This window comes from Cervus elaphus, chromosome 33, assembly GCF_910594005.1.
Source record: "Cervus elaphus chromosome 33, mCerEla1.1, whole genome shotgun sequence".
Lineage (NCBI taxonomy): Eukaryota > Metazoa > Chordata > Mammalia > Artiodactyla > Cervidae > Cervus > Cervus elaphus.
In genome coordinates, this window is record NC_057847.1 from 10,222,719 (window position 1) to 10,240,262 (window position 17,544).

The 17,544-nt window shown below is 42.7% G+C and overlaps 1 protein-coding gene across 2 annotated transcripts in view; it reads right to left on the reverse strand.

Moving 5' to 3' along the window:
• MFSD6 (major facilitator superfamily domain containing 6) overlaps positions 1–15,979 on the reverse strand; it is an 84,269-nt gene extending 68,290 nt beyond the window's left edge. For both annotated transcript variants that reach the window (XM_043894788.1, XM_043894789.1), the window contains exon 1: positions 15,907–15,979. The gene's annotated coding sequence lies outside the window, so the exon portion shown is untranslated. The remainder of the gene's footprint in view (positions 1–15,906) is intronic.
• Positions 15,980–17,544: the final 1,565 nt, after the last annotated feature.

The following is a 17,544-nucleotide window of genomic DNA, read 5'->3' on the forward strand; positions in this document are numbered from 1 at the left end:
GGCTCTCCAGGGGGTGGAGGTGGGAGGGAGGAGGGGGCTACAGAAGTGGGACGGCGGGGACGGGGGCCCTGAAAGTGTTCTGCATCTGGACTGCATCCATGTCAGCTATTACACCAACGGTTTTGCAAGATGTTACCACTGGGGAAAAGTGGGTACTGGATAAATGGGCTATGTCTGTATTATTTCCTATAATAGTATGTGAATCTACAATTATCTCAGAATAAAAGGGGTTAATTTTAAAAACCTCAAGATAGCAGTTACCCTGGGGTGAGGTAGTAGCTAGAAGTTCCGGGGTCCTGATAATTGTTTTCTTTTTTAATCTGGATCTTTTATTAAATGGAAGTGTTCACTTTGTAAGAAGTCAGTGAACTATATTATTTTTCAACAGAAAATTCACTTGGGGGGTGGGAAGGAGGCTCAAGAGGGAGGGGATATACACACACACACACACACACGCACATGCACACACACACACACACACGCACACACACATACTCATGGCTAATTCATTTTGTTGTATGGCAGAACCAACACAACATTGTAAAGCAATTATCCTCCAATTAAAAATAAAATTTAAAAAAATAAAGTGAAGCACAAGAAAAAAATGAACTTAAAGACTTAAAATACAAAAAGAAAAGAGATGAAAGTAGAAGAGAAAAGACAATTATAGGATCACCCGAAAAGACAGGTATCTAAAAAACTGGAACTCCGAGACAAAACAGAGAAAATGAAGACATGGGAATTTTTTAATTCAAGAAAATTTCTCAGAACTGAGAGATATGAGTTGTCTGAAATGACCGTGGAGTACTTGACACAGTGGATACAGCAGACCCAAGCCAAAGCACCTGAGCAAGCTTTCAGAACTTGAGAACAAACGGATGGCCCTACAAACTTTCAGAGAATAAAATGTGTCACATACGAAGGACCAGGAACCAGAATGGCTTCAGGAATCTCAGCAATAACCCTGGAAGCCATTCCCAACCAAATTATCACTCAAGTTTATAGGGGGAAAAAGACACTTTACATACGCAATTTCTCAAAAAACAAGTGTACTTCTCATTTATCCTTTCTTAGGTTGAGCACCACTAAAACCAGGGAATATACTTTATTTTGTTTCTGTATTCACAATGTGGATTATCTCAGTTCCTTTTTAGAGTCTAAACACTAATATCCTGAGTTGAAACAAAAAGTTTTTGTTTGTATTTTTAGATTTGAAATTCACATAAAAAAGTTACTGAATGTGACATTCATATAACAGGTACTGAATGTCATATTACAGGAACATTTTCTTCACTACTTTGCATTGGTTGATACTATGAGAACTACATAACACCTGGACTCATGTAACAAGAGAAACCTTTCATAACTTTATGATAATCAAAAATCATTTGAATCTGATGGAGAGGAAAGAATGATTTAGGGGAAAGTCACTCATCAAGGTTTAAATCAACCTCCTAATGTAAGGTATTTTGCAACTTTGAATTAGCATTTGGGCACTCGTTCTTCATCATCCCTTGAACAATTTAGAAATTATGCTTTTTAAAGGCAACTTTGTGTCCTCTGACCTACTTGTTATAGAATCAGCAGTTGATTTATGGAGAATAACTAAATAAAGGCCACCTGGCTAGAATTCATGCAGTTACAATATGATCTGTACAAATCTGAAAACTCTTCCTAGTTTGTGATGGAAGGATACTAGTAACTGCTTTTGATTATTATCTTTCAACAAGACAAAGCTCTTAGGACTGCAAAGGCACTAAAGTGTACAAAGGTGAATGACTGTTGTGGAATCTGCCTCTTCCCCTGGGAGCATTTTGACATGACTACTTTATGGCTGCATGAAATTGTGAAAGAACCGAAGCATTTCTAGGCTTGTCAACCCTGTCTGACTCTCTGGGGTCCACCTGGAGACCCGTGGGTGCTCAGCGCTACCCACAGACGCCCCACAACCCTCCCCAGAACCCAGAACCTGCCATTTCTTCTTTCATGGTGGACCTTTCTCAAGCTTGTAGCAAAATGTGTCTGCTAGGGGACAAACTGATCCATATGGTGGCTAATTCATAGCCTGCGGCTGCCCACTTTAAACAACATTTTTTGTATTTTAATAGGCGCTTACTGGGCTATATTATTCTCACTATTATTACTAAGTAAAACACAACACTTAAACAACACTTGCTGTGGGCTTAAAATGGACTAACTCATTCCTCACAACAGTTCTCTGGGGCAATATGATTACTTCCCCCACATTTCAGATGAGGAAATTGAGAAACAAAGAAGGTAAATAATTACCCCAAGGGAATAAGTGGCAGAGCTGGGATTCAAATGGAGAAGTCTCTTCTCTTAGCAGTTACTGCCTCTTGACATGCTGGGCAGCTACTAGCCAGGGAGCCAAAGACCTGGTCTTGGGTTTCAAAGACTTCATAGTTCACAAGGTGAGCCCAAAACACAAGGAAGATTTAATTGACAAGTCAGAAGAATAATGGAAGCCACAGAACACTAAATAATCATCAAAAAATGTTATTGACAACAGGGATGCTTCCAGAGTTCAGGGGAGAGAGCCCAGATTCCAGATGGGAGCTGCTTAGAGGATGAGGGACTTAACCCGACCCTTGAAAGACGTGCAGGGTTATGCTTTAGGCAAAGAGGATGAGAAAACTACTCCGAGATGGGGGAAAGAAAAGACAGCAAGACATCCTTACAAGGTTAACCCTGGGGCTGACGGGCAAATAAGGTGAGCAGACAGTAATAACTTACAGGAGGCCTCAAGTAGTAAGCTATGGGACGAATGGACAGAATACAAAATACTACATTAGTGACTGATAATAAAGATAAAAGGTTTCCCTGGTGGCTCAGTGGTAAAGAATCCACCTGCCAAAGCAGAAGACGCGGGTTCGCTCCCTGGGTTGGCAAGACCCCTGGAGAAGGGAACGGCAACCCACTCCCGGATTCTTGGGAAATTCTGAGGACAGGGAGGAGCCTGGTAGGCTACACTCCACGGGATCACAAAGGAATTGGACACAACTTAGTGACTAAACAACAACAATGAAGGCAAAGACATTCTTGTTTGGAATCCCACAAATATAAATCTAAAATCAATTATTAGATGTGATGCATGCTTGAGCAACAATTCAAACGGTGAAGAACCTGCTGTCCCTGCTATCGAATCCAGCGGTGAGCCAAAGGCAGGAGCACGCACGGGTGACACAGGCGTCTGCGGTGGGGCCTTAACAGAGCGGGAGTCTCAAAGGATGAGTAAGAGATACCCACAAAGGAGGCGCAAGGGAGGTGCTGACCACCATGCCAAGGCCTTCCTGAGTGGGGAGTGAGACGGGCAGAGACTGAGATCCTCACTCTGCCACCGTCAAGCCCTATAGCCTTGGGAAGGCTTCCAACTTCTCGAAGTCTTATTCTCCCTCATCTACAACATGAGGGATATATGGATATTTTTCCATTAGGGTAGCCGTGAGGGTGAAAAAAGATGATGCCTGGTGAACTCCTAGCGCAGTGTCCGATCTGTAAGAATGTGCATGTTATTTATTTTGAGCATAATGGAGAGCCGCCAAAGAGAAGAGGAGGGCAGAATGATCACATCTGTATTTTGCAACGATCGTCAGAACTTCAGTACGGAAAACAGATCGGCAGCATTCTGCTACTGCAACCTCCACTAAGGGCTTCCTAACATTTGATCTTTTATTGTACTGTGGCTCAATACAATAACCCTGTTTGTGAGACAGCAAGAGAGACACAGATGTATTAAACAGTCTTTTGGACTCTGTGGGAGAGGGCGAGGGCGGGATGATATGGGAGAATGGCATTGAAACATGTAAATTATCATATGTGAAACGAATCCCCAGTCCAGGTACGATGCATGATACAGGATGCTCGGGGTTGGTGCACTGGGATGACCCAGAGGGATGGGATGGGGAGGGAGGTGTGAGGGGGGTTCAGGATGGGGAACACATGTACACCCGTGGTGGATTCAAGTCAGTGTATGGCAAAACCAATACAATGTTGTAAAGTAAAATAAATAATTAAAAAAAAAAAAACAACCTGCCTGCCAATGCAGGAGACGTGGGTTTGACCTGAGTCATGAAGATCCCCTGGAAAATTAAATGGCAACCCACTCTGGTATTCTTACCTGGGAAATCCCATGGACAGAGGAGCCTGGCGGGCTACAGTTTATGGGGTCACAAAGCGTCAGACACGACTAAGCAACTAAACAACAACAACTGCACTTAACACTAATTGCAAATACTAATATCCTGTGACGGAACCACTGTAGATAGAACTTTATGAATCTAATGCAATCTTGTACAATGTCTGGAAATCAAACAAACGGGCAGTATTTTCCTGACTCCTCTTCTGGAGGTTGCTCTCACACCTGAGCTGTTGCATGATTTAGGGGTGCTTTTACTGCCCTTTTAATAGATATTTCCTGTGTGCCCCAACTAGATTATAAACACCTGGAGGGAAGAATTCAGGACTTAGTATATCGCCCTTTACTCTTAAGCCCTCAATAAACATTGGTTATCTTTTACAAACACCTGATGGCAAGATTCTAAAGGTTTTACTAAGGCTTAATGTGGCAGACATTTATTTTAGGAAGTGCAGAGAGAAGACCCAGTTGCTCCCCTGGCTTTGACGCAGCAGTACCTCTTCCAGCCTCCCTTTCCTCCATGTAAAATGGGACTGAAAACACAAGCCCAAGTCAACTCACTCTCAGGGGGATTCTGGGGCTTAAACGAAATAATGTACGAAAAAGCAATTTTTCTAACTCAAAAGCAACATAGGAAAATTCAGTGGTGGTGGCTGTGATATTATTCCAGGGTATGATACTTCATTACAACTCTGGGTCTTATTTTACCATTACTCCAAAAGCATTCTTCCCAAGTGTTCTTGTGGTAATCTCTGGCCACCCTTGAACCCCGGAACCCAGCTAGTATTTTATCCATCATTGCTCATAAATTTACATCCATAACCATTTCCATGACCACAGCCTAGCTGGGAAGTGGGGAGGAGGTGCATAGGCTCATCAGAGGACACATTGTTGGATTATGAACTAGAATAATCAAGTAAGCCAGGCAAGAAATAACTATACATTTAAAATACAGCCCCCTTAGGAACATTTTAATTATATTGGTAACATAGTAAATGTGAAAGAAAGGAGATGAAACTATCTCTAACATATTTCCCTTCACTTGCTAAGATGGTGAAAAGAACAAATTATTTTCATCTCAGGAGGAGGAAAGGTAGAATAGGCTTTAACCCTAAAAAAGGTTTTAGTGATTAAAGCCAAGTGGATTTTCACTTTCACTATGTGAAAGACACACTTATATATGAATTTTAAAAATTGTAATTTAGATTCTCAGACCTTATCAGCCATCATGGAAGCAGATTTCTATTCATTCCTTTTAGGCTTTTGGTTAAATATTGTGTCAAGAGGTTACAGTATAAATTTGAAGCAAGGCCCAGAACCTTGTTTCCTTCTATCTCTCAAATAAACCTCCTGTCTTAAAACAAGCCCAGTGTAAGGTACAAGCAATGGTTCATAGTTCAGCATGGAAAAAAATGTTAAAAAAATTTTTTCATATCTTGTGCATTTCTCCAACCAAAAAATCCAATAAGTGTTCAAAATAGGAAGTGAAATTTACTGGACATGCTGTTAGTGACACTCTGCATTTATCTGTCAAGAAGAAAAACAATATAAGGATTTAAGGGGGTCACAGAGGTTTGTAAATTAGAACCAGTGCAGTCATCTCTCTCTAAACCAAGACCAATAGCCCGATGCATCAATGAAACTGTTTAGAATAACCAAGCTCCTAAATAGGTTGGGTTTCCAATATTCATTGAACTTCTATAGTTGAAGCTTAGAAACCTTTTCCCCACTGAAATAATATGACAAACAGTGGTGGTACTCAGATGACTGAACCAAGAGTGCTAAAAGTTACAATGTACATAACTTTTAAACTAGGGGAAATTCTTTCCCAATACTTTTCAACCTGTAATGTAAGCAACAGGTCTTGAAAGACAAGCCCACTCAGAGGCCCCCCCCGACTCTCCTCCACTCGGGAGCCACAGAAGTGGGCATGGAGCCGCCAGCCACTTGCTTCCTCCAGGGCAACAGTTCTAACCTATGAAACTGTGGAGTTCCTGCCGGCGGTCTTTGAAACCACTGAATAAATGCATCGTACATCCATGTTCCACTCATTTTCAAACGTATGTTGATGCTACCATCATATTATGTTCTTGTCTAATAAATGCTTGTGCAATTCCGATTAGCTTTCTAACATTATGCGGTTTCTCAGACAGGGGCCCTACAAGGGCAATTAGCTTCAAGTCGGAGCCTGAGAACCATCGTGTCTTCAAACAGCTTGGAGGGAACAGAACAGGTACTGCGTTAGAAGAGGAGAGAAAAAGCAAAGCATGAAACCTGATCAACATGAGCACAAACTGTTACAGTGGGAGCCATAGCAAGTCAACCCTTATCATTTGAAAATTATCTCGATTATCAAATTATTTACTATTCTAATGACTATAAACACAATCTTTGTTTCTTTGCCAAGAAGTTAACACAGAAAAATCTTAGCTTCTCTTTCTCTTTTCTTATCTTTTCAAAGCATAAAACAAAGAATTTTTAAAAGGTTGATAATGAAAGTTGAGTTATTTAAAGTTTTAGATTCTCCTCTGTAAAGTACCACTTTATACTTCAGAAGCAATTTATACAGAATATATATGATTATAAAAGGAATTACAATTCTATTAAAATGCTTTTTGGTAAGATTTTTTATTTTTAAACCTATATGAATGCTTGTTTTATATACACAGGCACACATTCATTTTTTTCCCCAAATCTGTTTAGAAAAGGACTGACTTGAGCAAATACAATTATTATAGGCCTATGAGTCTAAAATCCGGAAACACAGAAAATACTAAATACTAGAAACACAAGAAAATTAGACTGGAAAAATAAGAATTATACTGAGAAATAAAAAGACAACTCCAAGTATTATTTCTATAACACTGGGTTAGAACATCAGTACATGTGTGTGTTGTGTAAAATAATGCTATATTTATATTGAGTGCTTGACAAATGCTTATCCAATAAAAGACTGGCTTATTCAATAAAAGACTTACTTGGTTATTCTGGCATTATTAGTCACTGAAAAAGCTAAGAGGCTTAAAGAGTGTACAATCTATATATAAGACATGGCATTCTAAACAAAAATTTATAGTTGCTTCTTTCTCAGACATGTCTTTTATGAGTTTACAATCTAGATCAAAATATAGATCTCACAGTTTAAAATACATTCTTCCATAGACATGTAGCTATCACCAATGACTTTTCCTTATACCCCCTAACTGCACTGTAGTTTAAAACAAAATTGTATATACTGAGCACATTCCAGCATATGCAATCTAAACTAATTCGTCTTGCTTTTTATGCTGTTAGGACTCTGCTGAATTCAGAGCTACCAAGTGCAATCAGCTCCTTTCAGAAAAGGATTGGTTACCTAGCCCATTAAAGAAACAAACATACCATACTAATACTTTTGAAAATGAAAACATTCAATGCTGGTAAAGATAAATATTAATAGGCACTCTCATTAACTGAGAGTAGCAGAGTCTTTCTAGAAGGCAAGGATTTAAGTGTATGGATGTTTATCATAGTGATGAAAACTGAAGCAAAGTAAGTGATCAGTAATAGAAGCAGTTGAATTATGTATCTGAACATGAGAGGAAAAAAAGAACCTTATACCCACAGGATGGAAAACTGAACTTAACAAACCTTAAAATTAATAGAATATGGAGAAATGTTCATGAAAAAAAGCATTAAGTGGAAAAAAAAGCAAGACACACACAAAAATACTTATTGTATGTACTGTAAAAGTTTACATTTGTAAATTTTGTCCTTTATACAAAATATACTTTAGAAAAAAGATTTGAAAATAATATAAAAATGTTACTAAGGGTAATCTCTGAGAAGTAAAATTAGGAGTTACTTTAATTTTTTTTCTTTTAGTTTACTGGATTTTTTTCCCAACAAGTATCACTTTGAAAATACAGATTTAAAAGGAATTATTTGAAATACAAAGTATCTGAGTGATAACTGGGACACCTTTGATCCTGCAATCCCGGAAAGGTCACTGGGACTTGCTCGATTGAAGTCTGCCCATCACTGTGTGGATCCTGCAGGAACAACTGAAAAGGGCCAGTTACAAGGGCTTTGAGACACTCTTAGAAGATAAAACATCTTCAAAACAGGGGAACCTCATTAATAGGAAATAAAAGATAAATGGATATCATTTTTACACTTTTGAAACTCTTATTCAAACTGTCTCATAAAGGTGAGTTTGGGTTCTACCTGTCCATTAAACACAGTTTTCCAGAAATCATTTTCAAACAGAAGAAGGCACTCCACCATAGCTACAGAAGCTGGCCTACGCTGGGCTGGATCAGTGCATTTCTGTAAAAGTCACAGAGAATACCTGTGTCACTTTGTAAGGTTCTGCTTTAAGTGTTCAGTGTGGGGGCTTTGGGCTTGGCTTAGAGATCTCCTCAAGAAAATTAGATACAAAGGGAACACTTCATGCAAAGATGGGCTCTATACAGGACAGAAATGGTATGGACCTAACAGAAGCAGAAGATATTAAGAAGAGGTGGCAAGAACACACAGAAGAACTGTACCAAAAAGATCTTCACGACCCAGATAATCACGATGGTGTGATCACTCACCTAGAGCCAGACATCCTGGAATGTGAAGTCAAGTGGACCTTAGAAAGCATCACTATGAACAAAGCTAGTGGAGGTGATGGAATTCCAGTTGAGCTATTTCAAATCCTGAAAGATGATGCTGTGAAAGTGTTGCACTCAATATGCCAGCAAATTTGGAAAACTCTGCAGTGGCCACAGGACTGGAAAAGGTCAGTTTTCATTCCAATCCCAAAGAAAGGCAGTCCCAAAGAATACTCAAACTACCACACAATTGCACTCATCTCACACATTAGTAAAGTAATGTTCAAAATTCTCCAAGCCAGGCTTCAGCAATACGTGAACCGTGAACTTCCAGATGTTCAAGCTGGTTTTAGAAAAGGCAGAGGAACCAGACATCAAATTGCCAACATCCACTGGATTATTGATAAGGCAAGAGAGTTCCAGAAAGCCATCTATTTCTGCTTTATTGACTATGCCAAAGCCTTCAACTGTGTGGATCACAATCAACTGTGGAAAATTCTGAAGGAGATGGGAATACCAGACCACCTAACCTGCCTCTTAAGAAATCTGTATGAAAAAAAAAAAAAAAAAAGAAATCTGTATGCAGGTCAGGAAGCAACAGTTAGAAATGGACATGGAACAACAGACTGGTTCCACATAGGAAAAGGAGAATATCAAGGCTGAATATTGTCACCCTGCTTATTTAACTTATATGCAGAGTACATCATGAGAAATGCTGGGCTGGAGGAAGCACAAGCTGGAATCAAGATTGCCGGGAGAAATATCAATGACCTCAGATATACAGATGACACCACCCTTATGGCAGAAAGAGAAGAGGAATTAAAAAGATTCTTGATGAAAGTGGAGGAGGAGAGTGAAAAAGTTGGCTTAAAGCTCAACATTCAGAAAACTAAGATCATGGCATCTGGTCCCATCACTTCATGGGAAACAGATGGAGAAATAGTGGAAACAGTGTCAGACTTTATTTTTGGGGGCTCCAAAATCACTGCAGATGGTGATTGCAGCCATGAAATTAAAAGACACTTACTCCTTGGAAGGAAAGTTATGACCAACCTAGATAGCATATTAAAAAGCAGAAACATTACTTTGCCAACAAAAGTCTGTCTAGGCAAGGCTATGCTTTTCCCAGTGGTCATGTATGGATGTGAGAGTTGGACTGTGAAGAAAGCTGAGCACCAAAAAATTGATGCTTTTGAACTGTGGTGTTGGAGAAGACTCTTGAAAGTCCCTTGGACTGCAAGGAGATCCAACCAGTTTATCCTAAAGGAGACCAGTCCTGGGCGTTCACTGGAAGGACTGATGTTGAAGCTGAAACTCCAGTACTTTGGCCACCTCATATGAAGAGTTGACTCATTGGAAAAGACCCTGATGCTGGGAGGGATTGGGGGCAGGAGGAGAAGGGGACGACAGAGGATGAGATGGCTGGATGGCATCACCGACTCGATGGACATGAGTTTGAGTAAACTTCGGGAGTTGGTGATGGACAGGGAGGCCTGGCGTGCTGCGATTCATGGGGTCGCAAAGAGTTGGACACGACTGAGCGACTGAACTGAACTGAACTGCTGAGAAAGGCCTTGGTTACCTTGGGCCAAGTGTATTCTACCTTAACCTTGTCCCTAAAAATGCCCAGAGCAGTTATAAGAATTGAGTATGTGGCTCATAGGGACCCCCTCCTCCTCCTCTGGGAGTCCTGGGCTCTGCTGGCCCCGTCTCCAATCTTCCCCCAATGGTGGCCACATGGGAAGTGGGGTAGAAGCACCTACCCCACTCTATGGAAACACTCAGGGAGTTAACTGCCAGCCTAAGCTTCTTGTTCACCTTCACTGGACACAATTCATCCACAAATCAGACTTATTGAGACAACACCAGTTCCTCTTTCCAGTTCTCCTTTTATCCCCCACAAAGCCACACCAGAGCTCTCTCGGCCACCGCTGATTCACGGCGTCCCATCTCTTTCTCTCCCCCAAGTTCCACTCTTGGTCTCAGATCAAAACATTTCCTCATTCAGAGTTGAGAAAACAGTCATTCAGACTTGGACTTCCCTTTTTCTGGACATTCTCTGAATCTGTCTCCCCTACTCAAACACAGGCCAGGACAAATGTCAGAAAAGATGTCTCAGCTCTCCTTTCCTCAATCTTCTTTTATATTTCTGGAATATGGTTTTTTTAAGAGCCTAGAATTCTTCCCATCTTTGCCCCCATTCTTTCCTATCCTTAATATTCAGCAGGACCACCAGGTTCCATGGTAATACGGCCAGTCATTCACATTTCCAAACTTTAGCATCTCTTCAACGTAATCGACAAAGGGATACAGGCAGATGAAAGCTACTTTCACTTTTTTTCATTTTTCTGGCCAGGCCTCAAGGCATGTGGCATCCTAGTTCCCCAACCAGGAACAGAACCTGCACCCCATACAGCAGAAGCACAGAGTTGTAACCACTGGACCTCCAGAGAAGTCATGAAAGCTACTTTTAATACACAACATTGTGGATATTTTTTGCTGGTGCTGAGGTAGGGGTGTGTATGTGTGTCTGTTTGCATATGCTATTTAAACCCACAGACTAGCAATATATATATATCATAACCAAACTATATGATATATAGTATAATATAGACACATATTAATACAGAGGTTCACAGTTTAGGAGTTCCACATTTTTTATTTGTTTTGGTTTGGTTTAGTTTTCTATTTGGGCTGAGAGCCCATAAACCATTACCTTAGCAAATGACTCTCATAGTTTCCAAAAGTCACCCAGCCAACTAACTTAAATGATGCCATTTTACAAAGTAGCAAAAAAGTATCTTGTAAATACAAAGAAGGAAGAATAGCTACAAAGCAAATGTTACTGAAACCCAACAATAGGGCTAAGTACTGGATAACATGCCATTCCGGATTTAGGACAATAAATCAAGCTGACACTGGCCTTCTCACCCTCCAAAATGCCAGTCAAGTATAATAATGGCCACAGACAGCTAGTGTTGGGTAATTAACTCTGGAAGAATCATATGCAAGTGGAATGTTCTTGATGGAGACATTAGGGTGTTTTCTTTGTCCCATGCAGAATTCACAGCAGATGTATATGTCTGCATTTCATAAGAATCCAAAATGCTGTGTCCTGGAAAATAACATTCCTTTTGTTCTGAGGAAAAGGTTTTACCCAAACTGGCTTTGCACTAGAGGAGAATTTTGCACTTGATTTGTGGGTTTAAAGAGAACCTACTGAGCAACAAAGTTTCCTAAATCAAAAGACTGAGACTTCCCTCAGCCCAAAACAGAATTAGAACCCTACAGGAAATGTTGGATGTCACCTAAAATTGTCAGAATATCTCTTCTGCAAAATAATTTTACAGTTACCCTTTTCTCAGAATTGCCTATTACATTTACAATGAGTCAATCTTATTCACTTTTCCTTCATTTAGAAAACACAAGGAAGAATGTGTTTTCTTGATTCTGAAAAATGTGAATGTATTTGATTCTGGATTTCTAAGTCTGAGCAGGGAAATGCATTAATTTTTAAGAATTCTAAGGAGTGCTTTTTATTAGTATTATATAAAACTAAGCCAAATTGTGGGATTGTATATATACACATCAGACAAGATTATGTACATATACACATACGTATGTTTCTAAACTATATGTGTATGGATATATATATATATATATATATGCATCAGACTAGATTAACTTGATAATAGCTTCCTGCTCATGAGATTAGGTTACTAAAAATAATTACATCTGAAGTCATTTCACAGAAATAACACAGCAGGTAAATTTATATCTCCTACTCCTAACTTCTGGGCTTCCCAGGTGGCTCAGTGGTAAAGAATTTGCTTGCCAAGGCAGGAGACAAAAATTTGATCCTTTGGTTGGGAAGATCCCCTGGAGGAGGAAATGGCAACCCACTCCAGTATGCTTGCCGGGGAAATTCCATGGACAGCAGAGCCTGGCGGGCTACAGTCCACTGGGTTGCAAAGAGTCAGACACGACTGAGCACCCAACACATGTACTCCTACCTTCTACGTAAAGACCAATTATGCTTCCAAAGACAGCCACCACTAGCAAGAGCAGGAAGACGTTCTTACCACTCTCTCCAGCAGGCACACTGGGGTGTGTGGGGGCTTCCCTCGTGGCTCAGTGGTAAAGACTCTAGCTGCCAATGCAGGAGACATGGGTCTGATCCCTGGTCCAGGAAGATCCCACATGCCACAGAGCAACTAAGCGCCTGCACCCTAGAGCCTGGGAACGGCTATGGCAGCCTGTGAACCCGAGAGCCCCTGCTCCCCTTTAAGAGAAGGTGCTGCAGTGAGACGCCCGTGCACTGCAACTAGACAGTAGCCCTCGCTCACTGCAGCTAGAGAGGACTGCAAGCAGCAAAGACCCAGCACAGCCAAAAAAATAAATAAAATAATTTTTTAAAAATTGGGGTGTGTGTACCAAAGCATTCTTATTATGGAGGAAAATCGGGCGTACTATAGAACATGCTATAGGTATTACTAAAAAAGATAAAACTTAGTCAGCCAAGACTCATCACCCTTTGCTCCCTTACCTGCAAATTCCAGAATACCACTTTCCTCTTTGATATCCCAAGTCCCATGTTTCACTTCTCTAATATTACAGAGTTTAGGCACATTCACTTTTTTCTTATTTTCTGTTATTAAGTGAATCAATTCTACTCTGTTTCTCTATTTAGTTTATAAAATAAAAAAACAAGTGCCTGTTGCAAAAAAGAAAAAAAGTTTTCTAAGCCCAAAATAACTTTAGAAGGTAAAAAGGAAAAGTACCCTCCTTTCTTTATCATCTGAACCCACTTCCTTCAGGAAGCCACCTGAAGAGACAACAAGGCATATGCCTGCATGTATGCAGGTCTGTATATAAATATCTTCTGCAATTTCCTTTTTTCACTTACCATATCATGATATTTTTCCTAAGATAATGTGCCAAAGCAGCTAACAGACATGTTTACATATATTGCACTTCCTTTCCCTACAATGAGATTGCTAAATCAAGATTTACTGACTAGCAAAAGAAGTAAAACAAAAAACCTCTCGGTCTAATACTAATATATCTGGTTATGATCATTTTTACACTTGCCTTCAACATACAATTGGTGAGAACAAATGGGTGAATGTACATGCATAAATACATATGCACTATAAGTATGTAGATTATCTTGCAATCTTACACAGATAAATGTTAACATAGTAATGTATATATATCAAAATGAAATCAATTGTCAAAGTCAAGAAGCAAAGGAAGGCACCTGTGTAGGTGGTGAGGCTTCCTGAGTCTTGAATAGGGAGGGACACTGTGTGGAAATTTCCGGGGCTTTGGAGGCAGAGACACGGGGTCAAATCTAACCCCACCTCCTACTGATTTTGTGGTTTGTGTAAGTCTCAACCATTTGAGCTTCCTTTAGTCATCCGTAAAATGGGAAAAGACTTATCTTACAGAGTTTAAGAATTTAAGTGTTTAAGATGGTGCCTTGAACATTCTAAGTGCTCAAAAAGTGCCTTATAACTGTTAATAATCCAGAAACTATATATGCTAGACCTGGTGATCTGATACCTCGTTATCACCAAATACCTGCAAACCTTGCTATTTTGTTTATCGCTGTGTTTTGGTTTGGCTTCATGTTTTCATATTAACTTTATTCGTACAGACACTGAAAGTGTCTTAGAAATAAATTACTGTAAACATGCCTAGTAGCTGTAATGCATTATCGAAATATGATCCTTTCTCCTCCTAATCCACCAGGGTATCTTGCTCTGGGCTCAGTAGCAATTTCCAAGCCTCCTCCTTAAAGCAATCCTAAGTTTTTCCTACAACTTGTGACAAACACAAATCATCTGAGTACCACAAAATCAGTGAAAATACCTCTCATGTCTGCTGCTGACCAGCAGCTTAAAGGGTCAAAGGCCAATCTTTCCAATGAAGCTGCCTCCTCCTTTCACGTACCAAGGCCATCAATGATGCACACACCTGTAGCAGACTCGTAGTCACATCTTAGGGAAAGGAATGCCCTGCAGACACCAGGGGCCTGCCTTCATCACCTCCTTGGTCCAATGGACATCCACCACACCTTTTGTATTCATTTATTTTGAAGAGGTTAGATTTCCACAAAATCCTAAACTTCTAGAACAATTAGGGGGAAGCTTGTCCACTATACTGTTCAACCATCTCCTTTGACAGTTGAGAAAACGGAGGCTCAAGATGTGACCCGTCTGACGGCATACAAATATCTAGACACCAGCTGGATGAAAACCTCAGCTCTCTAAGGTTCTTTCCTATTACGGACAGGTATGGTTTTATCTGTTCCCGTAGCTCTGGAAAATGTTTATTGAATATTTTTGGATGAAAGGAAACGTTCTTGGTTGCGAATGTGTGTGGGAGGCACCCTGTCCTGGCCTTAAGGGTAATCAATCCACCTGCCTGGTCACGTGGGGGTGGATAAATGAGGGGGAAAGTTGCATTTGGGATTTTTCACCATCCTACTTAAGTTTGTAGGGGGCTGTGTAGAAGATAAACAGGACCCCAAAGGACTAGAAACCCCTACTGTTACCTCAAAATGGCTCTAGGGACACCTTAGGCCGAGTTGAAGTAAAGAAGCACAGTTTTTCTAGGATGGTAGCAGGCAAGGGAAAGAGGGTTTTGTTTTTTTTTTTTCCTATTTGTTCACCTGGGGGAAGCAGACGCTGTTAATTTCCTCCTCTAGCCACACAAGCGGCTATGTATCTGTTCGCTGGCTGTCTGGAGGTTTTCGCCTCCCTTTCTCCCGACGATGTTTCTGGCAAGGGCGCGAGTGGGGCTGGGCCAAGAAGGGCCTGGACACTGGGGCCCAACCTCACCCCGCACCCCGGCTGCTGCCGGCGCCGGGCGAGGGCTCCCTTGGGCAGCGCCTTTGTTTTCCTGACTCCAGTTACGTTTGCGGAAGTGCTGCCCGCGCCGGGGTGCCGGCGGTAGCCAGCCCCAGCACCCCAAAAGATGACGAGCGACGGGGGAACCCAAAGGGAGGGAGACAGCAGCGGGCGATCGGGGCCGGGAGCGGTGACACCCCTGGCCGCGACGCCCGGGCTCCGGGCCCGTCCTCGCCAGCGCCCCCCACCCGCCTCGGCACAGCAGGTGTGCGCGCCGGAGGGGTGCTCCCCGTCCCCGGGGGCCCGGGCGCCGACTCACCTGCGGCGGGCGGCGGCGGCGCTCAGCTGCGCGGGGCGCGGGGCGCCATCTCCCCCCGGCGCGGGGCGGCGGCTCTGGGTGCCGGGGCGGCGGCTGTCGGGGCGGCGCGCACCATCTCGGGCGGGCAGCCGGCTCCTCCGGGGCTGCGGCGGGGGAATGCGAGCCGGTGGGGAGACCAGGAGCGGCGAGCCGAGAGCTCCGGCCGGCCCGACCTCCTCTCCCTGTCCCCTCCTGCCTGCTTCTCCCGCCCGGCCTCCGCCGCTCGCTACCGGCTGGCCCCGCTTCAGGGCCGAGCGCGGAGAATCCGCCGCCAGGTGCAGCGCCCCGCCTCCTGCGGCGGCGGCGGATGCGTCGGCGGCAGCTCCTCCCGGCCTCCCGCCCGCCCGGGCGGCCCCGGGGGACCCGCGGCCTCAGCCCTGCCCGGGAGCCGCGCCGCGCTGGTGGGGAGCAGACGCGAGAGTCGGTCCGCGGGTCCCCCGACCCCGGCTGAGACCACCCCCGACAAGGCGGCCGATGCAGGCCTAGCTCCGGGGAGAGGGGGCGGAGAGGGGACGGACGGCTGGTCGGGAATTGCAGAGATCAACAACAAGCGTAGTCATCGTTTATTGAGCGTCTAGTAAGTGCCACGCAGAACGCCGACAGCATTAATGCGTTCGCTCAGCGTCTGTAGACCGACCGTGGCCTGGCCAACAGTCCTCAGGTGACCCCGGAGAGAGGGAGCTGGGCAGGAGACAAATAACCGGGGTGGCCGGACTCACCGGGGAAGAGCTGAGGCTGAAGCAAGCTTTAAAACTGAGAAGGTGCTACCCGAGTATCTCGCTGAAGAGATAACGATGTCTGTTGCATCAGAAATGTAGTTAGAGTTGTATTTCTGGCTAGACATGCAGAGAGGGTGGGGAGAGGGTGGCTGTAAAAGGTATTCCTTCAGCAGGCATTTTTGGGGCGCCTGTGATGGGCCTTTGGGGTACCAGATCCTGCTCTCAAGGAGTCTTGTTCTGGCAATAATGACAATAATAGTGACAGCTAACACGGATGAACGTTTCTCCTAGAGGAAGCTCTGTTTAAGTAGGGTTTGAGTTTTACCGTAATCCTAAAAGTATAGGTACTATCATTCCCATTTTACAACTGAGGACACCAAGCCTGAAACTGAATGTGACCTACCTAAAATGACGTAAATAGTAAATGGGTGAGAAGGCTTTCATGTGTAGAGTTTAAGCTCTTAACCACGAAATCATACTGATGAGAATTTTATAGGCCATGAAGTTTTAGGATTAGAGGCTCCTCTTTACAGAGAATAAAACAAAGTTACACAGTCACCGAGGCCCCTCCTGGAATCTGGGATTGGGTACCTTATGCTCGATGAGCCTCATGATAAATTCACTTGCAATACAGATAAAAGCAAAACAATGAAAGGCTCTGAGTGTGAAAGTTTCATGAAGGAGATCGAGGTGGTGACTGGACTCTGAAAATGACAGGTTTTGGTCTGGTATCGCCTAGAGACAGCTTCCCACGCAGCATTTGGAACTGAACAACTCCAACCAGTTGGTAGCTGTTGTAATAGAATTATCACGCTTCTTATCTGTCCCAATATTAAAGAAGCAACCTTTTGAAAAAAGAAAGAAAAAGAAAAGGAAGAAA